The 12,414-nt window shown below is 35.1% G+C and overlaps 1 protein-coding gene across 6 annotated transcripts in view; it reads right to left on the minus strand.

Annotated features, from left to right (window-relative positions):
- The window catches only part of LOC121861774 (myotubularin-related protein 3-like), a 56,581-nt gene that overhangs the window by 1,022 nt on the left and 43,145 nt on the right, over positions 1-12,414 (minus strand). The gene's annotated exons all lie outside the window — the stretch shown is intronic.

The following is a 12,414-nucleotide window of genomic DNA, read 5'->3' on the forward strand; positions in this document are numbered from 1 at the left end:
AAAGTTCAGTGCTGTAAATACAAATGTGTAATGCTAGTCATAAAGTGACAGATGATCTGTGATAAGTAATAAAATGAAGCCTTGAGACAGAAGAATCTGATTTTAAAGAATGATACAAAAGTAACAAATTAAAATCAATGAATAATTTGATTGCAGAAAGAATAAGAAAATGATAGAAGATGAAAGGATTATGTAAACAGGAAAACAAAAAACAATTAAGACATGACTATGAAGGAAGACAAAAATTTAAGATAGAAATGTGCACTGTACCATAAAAAAAAGGAGACTCAAATGTCCACAAAACACAACTACACATAACCCAATTGTACAGGTACATGAATGAATGGCTAGGAGGCAACAATTACTGTACACTCCAGATAAGCAGTTAATTTATCTTGTATAGCTTCTTAAACGTATGACTTAAAGATATGGAATGACACTAACTCCATTTAATAATACGTATAGTTAGGATCAATTAACTCCATTTAGTACAGACTCATGAGACAGGAGGCTTAAAAAATTCAATATAAATCATAATCTCCCTCACCTTCCTTCTCGACTCCAAAAGAACAGATAACCTTTAGGTATGAAGGGGCTCTAAAATATGAGAAAATTAAGAGTTTTGCTGCTGAGCTCAGAACTATTCACTCGTTTACTAACTTTGGCTATAAAAATCCAAACACTAAGAATAACCCTCTAGATCCAGCTCACTTCAGCAGCCTCAAGGAATGGCAATATGTCTGATCCTGACAATTGTAAAATGGGATTTCAGAATCAACCTTCTTTTCCAAGCTTTCTTTGATTCAGCAACTCTACACTATGGCTAGTAACAAATATATTGCAGGTACCATAAGGTTAACAAATGCTATAGTAATCAGTTTGTACCCCCCCCTAAACTGACCTAAAATCAGTTCTAGAGAAAAACACAAAAGTAACAAAACTTTAAACTCCCCATGGCCATGCAGTCCTGAGGTGTCACCCTAGCAACTTTCAACAAAAATATCAGCTACTAAGGTCATCTAAGAAGGACTAACTTGCACCAAGTTGAAAAAGTTGAAATGTTCCCAATCTCAAGTCCCCACATGGAGCCATTTGTCTACTTAACCTAATGTCGAGTTGATTAAGCTCCTCTAAGTTAATTCCACTAAATCATTTTAAATAAGAAATTGAAATAAACTTCCAGGTCACAGGATAGCCATATTTATGCCAGGCATTTCCTATTGCTGTGGAAAATATACAGTAATATCTCTTGCCTGTAAACAGTTACTACCCACGATGCATTGCAGTGTGAGCTTCACACTCCAATCTGGTTGTACCTAGACCCAACAGAATCCATTCTATCAACTAAGCCACTGAATTCACAATAACTGATCGCATGAGCAAATTCACTAATTATAATTAAATTACAATTCAACGACGAATACTGCAAACAAACAATTCACTGTGACAATACCTACAGTAGTCACTTGAAACTTCATCAGAATACCAAGCATCACCCCTTGTGACCTTGAAAACAGCACCTTCAATAGCATTCGAGTAGTTACCCTAAAAATTTACATGCTTTTCTTACAACATATGCATCTGTATGTTACACTCTCACAGTTGAACTAACATTATAAATTTCATCAAATTTGTTTTTATCAATACAATACAAGAACTACACTCCAGACAAGTTTCTGACTTTCTGATATTCCTATGATCCTGATCTCAAAGCTTTAAATTAATCTTTACACATCCTCTCAAAGATGCATCATAGTAAATTTCATAATGATCAATCGAGCCTTTTCAAACTTTTCTGAGGAAACAGATGAATAATGAAATTAAATTGACATATCACTAGTTGCAGACAAGTCACTCACTGCACTTTAATACCCTGTACAACAAATTAGAATGTAATGCGAGTTTGTTGGCAGAGCGGTTATTGCACTGATCTGACAGGCCTTTGGTCACGAGTTATAATCCCAATGATGATTCAGTTATGCGCAGAATTTCAGTGTGACTCATTTCCAGTTTACCAACACCAGTACTACAATATACCACATCCCCACTAGCTTTCTACAAAATACCCAACTGGCTCATAAGTCCAACCATAAGAGAACACTGTTGTAGCTCAACTTGTCTATGATCTAAGATGCCAAACCCACCCAAATGGGCGAGTGATAATCTAATACTGTAGTAGGGTTATAATTGATTATCCCGTGACCATTTTTTCCAGAGTAAGGTTTGACAGTTGATTTTGATTCATAAAAGGATTTAAAAGAAGTTCAGCTCCCATGAGCCTCACAAAAGTGTGGGCTAATGCCACTAGAGGACCAAATTCAAAATGGCAGACACCTATTTGAGCAAAATACAAAAACTGCCATAACTTCTGAATCAGACCAGATAGAAACACATTCTTTGTTTTCATTTTGATTGTTCTTGACACAATATTATGATACAATGCAAATACCGACAGGCCAAGATCATCCTCAACCGTTCAGTGTCTCGTGTAACATGAAACAATTGTCAAATGGCAACCCAGTAGTCCTCTCTTTATTTTATTACTTATATTTTTATTTATTCCTCACGTTTACTGTGTTTGTCAAGTACTTTTGCTTTGTTCTTGTAAATGTGAAGTGAGCAGTTTAACTTTGAAAATGTCTGGGAAGCTGTTGCTGATGCTCCTGCATCTGGGAAGGCCAAGGCGCCCAGAAAAATGGTGTTCCTGGAGGTGAAGCTTGGCATAGTACAAAATTCCTAGTACTGTGCTACAGAAATCTTAAAATGTCAAAATTTAATCAAGACTTAAATGTCCATTGGAATTGCTCCTGAAGGACAAATTGTGAAAATCTTAACACAAATGTAAACTGAAACCATGGTCACTGGCTTAAAGACACATGCACATATGCAAGAGTGCATGCACACACAATCTTAATACTATATGTCACTGTCAGGTGGGGCATAAAATTACATTTGTGTATGCAGGTAAGAATCTATGTAATTCACTTCATGATGTGCTAAATATTATAAGCTACATCTATACAATTTCACACAATATGCACAGCTTCCAGAAGACTAAGAAATAATTAACCCAAGTTAAACTCCACTTCTGCAAGCAATTAACATGTTGTCAATCTTCCTTCTCCACCCAAATTTACTGTTTTTTCTAAGTATAGTTTATTGTAACGGTCACTGTTCCTGATCAAAATTTGCATCAACACTGCAATACAATAAAAAAAATTAAGTAGACCATTAGGTACAAATGTCTTTGACACACAGCAAGGGTAAACCCAATCAAAGTTTAAGAACACACATGCATATGTATGTGTACATGTGTGTATTGTGCACATGCATGTACACGTACACTCTTTGGCTACTTGCCCTTAACAGAATGGGATGTAGAGAACATAATACTGCACTGTATATGGATTGTCAGTCTTAAGTTATCAAGTCATTAGACTCCCTTTAAAAGTGGAAAGGGTTGATCTTATCACACACTGAGGGTGCCAAATCACACTGATATCAAGTGTACCGGTAATCAGGACATCACCACCAAAAGGAAGCTTTCTTTTCTTCTTTTTTTCTAAAAGTGATTTATTTTCACTTTTCCCCAGATATTTTTCTATTATCAAATATTTATCTTTTCAATGACCTTGAAAAGCATGGTCATACAGAGCTCAGTGTACTTTTAAACCCATGTACCATATTTATAATAGTACTGCATAAATACTGTATGAATTTCACAGCACTACATTCTTTTTTAATTCTAAAAATAACCCTATAAAGGTTTGAAATAAAAATATTTTATCTATTATTGCCATAGAGTCAAGAAATACATTTATAATTGACTGTGGTATCATGAGGTCCTGTAATTATGAAGCAAATATCCGAGTCATACGGTTATCTCACAAAGTTCTGTGCAAAACTACTTAAGTATGCACAGGCATGGCCTAAAGTATACACTAACAGCTCCCTGGGATTTACAGTTTTTAAGGATTAACTTTTTAGGTTATCAATTCACCAACTGGTGAAATTTTTAACATTCTATCAATTGTGTACTATTATGCACAAAAGTGCAAGTCTGGCGACATGCTTCCAGTATGTCTGATCAAAAGCAACCATGCTTCATAGAGTAACTAGAAATTGTTGTTGATGTCAGATAAGGCTGCTTCAAGCTACAAGAAAACTACACATACTCTTCATCAATGAGACAGGCCTTTGCTTAATCAAGCTTTAAGAGACTACAGTACTGTACCAGCAACTGTCACTTCTTACCTCTTGCTATACAGTATAGAGAACAGCTTCAGGTACAAATTTCTTCACTGATCATTTGTGTCATACTCTGGAGGGGAATATAGTCCATCAAAACAGTGGGCGTAATACCTTTTTTTTTTAAAGGAGTTACATTCCTCTAGATTTATTTGTGTCTGAGGTGAAGATTTTACACATTAAATTATTTCCTTTCAATATCGGAGGACAATGAGGCTTTGGATATTTTTTAAACCCAGAGTGCAGCCATGTATCTGAACTTTTCCAAAGCCATTCTTCTTCTTTACTTATAAAGGGGTAACTTGCATTAGTGCAAATGTGTACATCTAACATAAAAATATTAAATTTTCAGTTCATAATACAAAATCTAAATATGATACAGTATCTGGAAGTTCACCAAAGTGTCAACAAAAGGATAGAATACCTGTGTCAAAGTTTCAAAGAATCCTTTTCGTACACCAAAACAAAAATTTTCAGTCAACACTAATGCAAAGTGTAGAGGAACAAACACCAAGAAGCTATCACCAACATTACAACCTTCAATGTTAAATATACACAGAATTCGTCTATCCAAATTTGTGATGTGGACACCTATGAAAGCTTCTGAATAAATTCATGCCCAGCCATTCTAATTAATGAATTTTTCACAAAATGGGAACTACAACATTGGCCAGGCTGCCAGGGTGACAAAAAGTTATACAAAGAGAATAGAGTATTAAAACATTAATTTTAAGTACAATTATAATTTTAGGTACATGTAACGTGAGCGTAACCATTACAATACGCTGTACAGTAAAACCATACATACACATTACGAGACCTTATAATACCCAGAAAAATACAAAAATACTCTATAAAGCAGTTTAAGATATCGTTTACAAGGTTAAACAACAAATGTTAAGGTCTTACAGCTTACAGTACAGTACAGTACATGAAGTATACTCCATTATGTTTTTACATTGGGATATCAGTGAAACTTTGCAGAATGAAGTTTGAAACTCGTACTTCAAAACTTCAACACTCAGGTTTGTACACACTATTTGAGCTAAATCTTTGTTGAACATTAATTTCTGAAGTACAGTACAGTATACAGTACAGTATTGTAAATACTATCAGGTCTACAACTTTGCTAAATATTCATTGGTGAGTAAATAATGTGATGAGATGTAGAAGTGATGAACATAATGAAAAGTTCACTGACAAACAGTCTGAACAGTGTGTCTTGGAAACAAGGAGAATGTACAATGCTTTTAAAACCTTTTTATGTTATGTTTCTTTCCTCAATGAATATTAAGGTAAAATTAAAAAAAAGTAAAAATAAAATATTTAAGTGTAAGGATTCAATAGCTTTTGTTTAAAACTAGCCTTAGCAAAACTGAAGGTCTGATGTCCAAATACATTTTCTTATAATGTAGTATCAGTGACTAGAAATGGAAATCAAGGAAATCAATCATGAAATAGGTAGAAAGTGGGTATATATACTGGAAATAACTCACAATAACTTGTAACATGCAAATGTGCATCTGAGTGTGACGTACCTACCGTATGTATCTTCATACAGTACAGTAGTTCACATTCTAAAGCTGAATGCTAAATATGTTAATCCATGGTTTGAAACTCCAAGTGAGGCATATTAGTTCAGTAATGATGACTGACCAGCTTAAGGAACCATACCAGAGCATATACTGTAGTGTACAGTACTCCCGGATAATTCGCGATTTTTTTTTTCGGTCCTCTATTATTCGGGATGACACACTGGATGTACCCAGGAATGTCTGTGGGTAGTTTTAAAATTGCCGGCACTTTTGCAGCCGGGACAGGGAGCCATTCATTCTAGAGACAGTTATTTCCTTTATATATATATATATATATATATATATATATATATATATATATATATATATATATATATATATATATATATATATATATATATATATATATATATATATATATATATATATATATATGTGTATGTGTATATATGTATATGTGTATATGTGTATATGTATATGTATATGTATATCTATATGTAGCCTATATGTATATGTATATATATATATATATATATATATATATATATGTGTATGTGTATGTGTATATATGTATGTGTATATGTGTATATGTATATGTATATGTATATGTATATGTATATATATATATATATATATATATATATATATATATATATATACACATACATACATACATATACTTACATATAGGCCCTGGCTGATGTTCCAGAACGTCCGCCTATTCACCCCTCCTCTTTTTTATTTTTTGGAAAAAATGGTTTTTCTCGATTTATTACTTGGGGGTACTGCCAGCAGCACCCTAACCCGAGGCTTAAGGGTTTAAAAGCTGCCACACCAGCAAGAAGAAGTCTTCAGTAGAAGTTTCTGCACTGTGCTGAAGGTTCAACACTTGACTGTTCAAACAATGGTGATGAGAAAGATTATTTGTCCAAGAATTTATATAGGCATGGTTGAAGATATTTACTGTATATTCTGAAGTGGCATACTATCAGTGAGTGCTGGAAGTTCACTATATCTGTCCTAATATATCAAGTTCACTTCAAATACTTAATATTCAATGCATGAGCTTCATTGAAAACACTTACTTTCAAGTGCTGTGTTAACTGGAAGTATGTATACTGAGTTTCCAATTCTTTGATTCCTCCATACTTAATGCATGTGCTCTTTTTTAAGTATACTTTTGCATTAGGTTTCTGGAGTTTTCATTAAGTATTCCACTGACAATAATTGCAATTTTTTCACTATTGCAAGTGCTCCTTTTTCACTGTACAGTAAGTGCTTCACATTCAGCAAGTGTGCATAACTACTAACAGTGCCCCACACTCACCACAACTGTATAAGTTTGCATTAAGTGTTCCATGCCCACTATAAGTGCACTGTGTCTTGTATTAACACTATAAACATCGTGTTGAATCTACGTGCTTGGTCTTTATCAATGGTGCAACATGTTCAAGTGCACATATTTTTGGGGGGTCCTGTGTTTGCTGTTGGTGTTATATATTCATTTACAGTAAGTGCTCCAAATTCACTACAAGAAAACATATTTGACCTAAGACTTCTTTAAGGTCAATTCCCCAAAAGGGCCTTTTGAAATGATCAACTATCTTTTGGTCTAATTCCAAACATACCTTCAGTACCTGTGGAGCTACAGCTGTGATATGAAAAAGTAACAGCTGACCCTGAGACACTGACTCTTGGGGGTCAAATCTCCTAGAAACACAGCTTCAAGTGACCAACTATCTTCTGCCCAAGTTTCATCAATGAACCTTTAGTAGTTTCGGAGTTACGGCTGTGACGAGAAAAAGTAACAGTTGACCCCGTGACCTTACCTTCAACCTTTTGAAAATCAGACTCACAAAATAAATATGGAAAGTGACCAACTATCTTCAATCCAAGTTTCTAATGTACCTTTACCAGTTTCAGAGACAAGGTATGACCGTTGCACTGTTAATCAAGTGAAGTGAGACCAATCCCCTAAGAGCTTCACCATCAAAAAGACCACTTACCATAGTTCAAGCTTCAACACAGTATCAGTTACAAGTTTTTAATAAAACTGACAAACTACAATACTGTACATACAAAATGAAATAACAGAAAAACATAACACTATCCACGCTTTACTTCATTTTCTATGAATATATTTTGAAAATCTTGATTTGCGTTAACCATAAAAGAATGAAAAAAGTAAAAGGACAGGCCATTAAGGGCAGTGTGGATAAAACACAATGACATCTAAACCTTCAGTACACAAGGAAGCAGCTGCAACCAACACCCTTCATTTTCCTATAAGTAAAGTTAGACATTCCTTCACAGCTGGGTGGACTGAGAGTGCCCTTAAGAATGTTGACAAGTGTTTATTCACTCAGCAACCAAACCCTGTTCTTTGATAAGTTACATTTATTCTAAACTTAACAAAACAACTAAAAAGTTTGAGGTATTTTGTGGTCAGTTCTTTTGCCCATCCCCTTCAAAAAATGTAAAATCTGCCAAAAAAATTTAATGTTTAGGCCCCTCTCATAAATAAGGTTTTTCAATATTATTGACCTTAATTTTTTAAAGTTAAGGAAAAAACCATCCACTAGCTTTTTCAGTTACATCTTTTCTCTCCCCCGACTCTTCCTACTGCTATTACCAATAAAACTGGTCCCTATCTTTACATTTTGACTACCTACAGAAGAACTTGAACTTCACACCTCAAAATTGCAGGAGAAAAATCTCTTAAAACAAAAGTAATTAAATTTTAAGCATTTCACAAAAAGGAAAATATCCAAAAGACTAATTAGCTCTAAGTAAAGGTCTATGAACATAGAGGATTCATTTATAGAAAACTATCACATCAATAGTTTATAAGCATGCAAGGTAAGACAAAATGCAAAACAGACTACAGTACAAGAGTCATTCACGAACCCACAGAGCCAGGCAAGATGAACCCTAAACTAAAGCAATTAGGACAATTTGCACTGAATATTTCAAATACTGTACAGGTAGTATATAATTCTCCTGAAGGGAAATAAAACTTGACATACTTGTATGCGAGTAAACTGTAGCAAAAACACTGAACCTTTAAGGGATGAGGAGTGTGGATTGAATTTCTGTGTCAAAAAACATAAGTGAAAAGTTTCTGAAAGAGGTATTTATGGACTTAGACAAAGTACAATACTGTACATGCATATAAAGAAAAACAGAAGTGGTGGGGAGTGATGGATGAACTGAACAACAGCAGAAGGAAAAAATGAAGTGGATATGGATATATATATATACATTTCATTCGCCCAATAAAGCACGCGGACTTCTACATACAATCAACACCTCAACCCGCCAGGATTTGAACCCACGGCCCACGAGCCCATGACTGTGACCGGGGAACGCTAACCGCTGGACTACCAGGATACAAAAGCAGTCCTAAACTTTGTTATATTTCACACAAAGCCTGTTCAACGAGCTTATGGCGCCGTGAACCTCCAATGGGGACTACCAGTATCACGTAGGTGGTCAGAGTAACGTTTTACCAAATCCGGCTTCGAAACACGAGTGGTTAGCGCTCCCCGGTCACAGTCATGGGCTCGTGGGCCGTGGGTTCGAATCCTGGCGGGTTGAGGTGTTGATTGTGTGTATGTATGTATATATATATATATATATATATATATATATATATATATATATATATATATATATATATATATATATATATATATATATATATATATATATATATATATATATATATATATATATATATATATATAAACACACACACACTAAAGCCTCCGATAATGACGGTTCAACCAATGACGATTCATATTTAAGATCCAATTCAATTGACTTCATAATTTTATTTGTATTTACGACAAGAATATAATAAAAATAAAACAAAATGACATTTTAATATAAACAATAACTATATCCCAATGTGTATTATAAAAAAAAAAAGAATACTGTAAAAAAAAAGAAGAGTGCCTTGTGCAAAGACGCTACCGGGAAAGGGAAGCTGCTGGGCTAATGAGTGGTAATGCGCATCACCAGTAAACAAGAGTCAGAGCTTGGCGGTCCCTTTTTTTTTTCATGCATCTGAACAGGAACAGAAGAAAAACTTTTTCAGGTTTCTTACGGCATTTTTGAGTCCCTATTCAACATGAGCAAGAGAGCAAGTGATGGTTCAAAAGCTAAAAGAAAGTGTTTAAGCTTAGCCGAGGTGTGTTAAAACGATATGAAAAAGATGAGAGGTCTGTGGATATTTTGCGTGCTTTGGGGATGGCAGAATCAACAGTGAAAACTAACCGTAAAAATAGAGAAAAAATGAAAGAAAGTGCTCTGTCTACAACTCCGTTAAGTGCAAATGAAATTTGCCAAAGCAGGAGTTGGGTTATGGAAGAAATGGAGAGACTTTTAAGTATATGGATTGAAGACAAAAATCAGAAACATACTCCATTGAGCACTGTAATTATTCAAAGTGAAAGTGCTGAAACAGAAAAGTTTAGTGCAAGTCGAGGCTGGTTTACAAGCTTCAAACATCGCCACGGATTACATAATTTAAATGTCACTGGTGAGGCAGCAAGTGGCGATTCATCTGCTGCTAATGCTTATCCAGAAGAACTACACAAAATAATCGAGGAAGGCGGCTACTTGCCCAGTCAAGTTTTTAATGTTGATGAAACCAGACTATATTGGAAGAGAATGCCTTCCCGGACATTTATTTCCACGGAAGAAAAAGCTGCTCCAGGGTTCAAAGCAGCCAAGATTGTATCACACTCCTCTTGGGTGGTAATGCAGAAGGTGACTTTAAACTCAAACCTCTCGCTTTTTATCACTCTGAGAGCCCTAGAGCATTCAAAGGTGTGTAAACAAAATTTAACAGTAATTTAGCGGTCAAACAGTAAAGCATGGATGACAATGACTCTTTTTGTTGATTGGTTCAAAAAATATTATTGCCCAGCGTTAAAGGAAAACTGTGCCAAGAAAAACATAACACACAAGGCACTGCTTATATTAGATAATGCTCTGGACCACCAAGCTCACCTAAATCAATTGTCTGAACAAGTAGTTTTTCTTCCACCGAATACCACGTCCATGCCTCAATCTAAGGACCAAGGCGTTATCTCATCATTTAAGGCCTATTATTTATGCTGTGCCATGTCTCAAATGATTGAAGAAACAGATGGAGCTGGAAAGCCGTCCATAAAAGAATTTTGACGTGGACATCATTCTAAAAGCTGTTAAAAACATTGGAAAGTCATGGAAGGAAGTAACAGACAACATGAATGGTGTGTGGAGGAAATTGTGGCCAGAAAGTGCAAAAACCTTTAAAGGTTTTGAGGAAACCAAGCCAAACATTCAAAGAAATATTGTTGAGCTTGCCAAGCACATTGTAGGATTTGAAGAAGTTGATGAAGAGAATGTTCAGGAGCTGTTAAACAGTCACAGAGAAGACCTAACCAGCAAAGAATTTATACAACTTGAACAAGAACAACACGACCGGACCACAAACACACCAACAGATTCCCCTACCTCATCTCACAAATGTATGACTAAGCATTTGGCAAAAGCATTTGCTCACATGGAGCAAGGGATGAAAATTTTTCTGAAGTGGGTCCATTAACAGAATGAAGTATTAAAATAAACAGGGATGTGAAAAACACACATGACCTCTACATAAAGATGTATAATGAGAATAAGAAAGCAGCTGTGCAAGGTTCTTTAGACAACTTTATTATTTGAAGGCCTAAACCATCTACTTCAGCTACACCATCTACTTCAGCTACACCATCTACTTCAGCTACACCATCTACTTCAGCTACACCATCAACTTCAGCTACACCATCTACTTCAGCTACACCATCTGCTACAGCATCAACATCAGCTACAGATACATTATCTTCAGCTACAGATACAGCATCTTCAGCATCAGCTACAGCATCAAATTCAGCAACTACTGGTTCAGTAACAGCTTCAGCAACAGCTATGGCAAAATTATGGGAAGCTACAGCTTCAGCCAGAGTTGAACCTGATGTCTTGGCAACTTTGTCATCCGAGTAAAAACTCGCGTAACAACATTGGCCGTCCTTATGTTTTCAACTTCACCACCAATGGTGAATAGAATTTTTGTTTTAAATTCAGAAGCATTAATTAAAACATATGAACAGTAATAAGTGTTGCTTTCATAATCTTATGTAAGGACGATATGTTTTCACATATGCGCACTTACATGCGTTGGCGTTGCGCAGTCTCACTTTATTCTTTACCATTAGTGGTTAGCTACCGTACTTCTATTGTTCCATTTATTAACATTAAATAACATTACTTAAAACATACATATTCGTTTTTTTATATTAATTTTACGACAGCTACAACCAGGGTCTTATTTTCTTCAGTTTCATATGTAGAACCAGTCAGTCACGGGTGTAAACAATAACGAAAACAATGCCGTCTCGTCTCCTCTTGTGTGTTTTAATATTCTACTTATTATAAATAAATTGTATTGTTCATTTTGCACACATTAACATTAATTCAATCAAAGAGACATTCAGTAACAAACAATAATGAATCTTATGTACACAAGAGAAATGACGCCGTTTCCATGATTGTGTGCGTATAAACATTGACCTTCTGCTGTCTCACTTTTTTCTTTACCATC

Source organism: Homarus americanus, unplaced genomic scaffold (genome assembly GCF_018991925.1).
Source record: "Homarus americanus isolate GMGI-L3 unplaced genomic scaffold, GMGI_Hamer_2.0 scaffold8148, whole genome shotgun sequence".
Taxonomy (NCBI): domain Eukaryota; kingdom Metazoa; phylum Arthropoda; class Malacostraca; order Decapoda; family Nephropidae; genus Homarus; species Homarus americanus.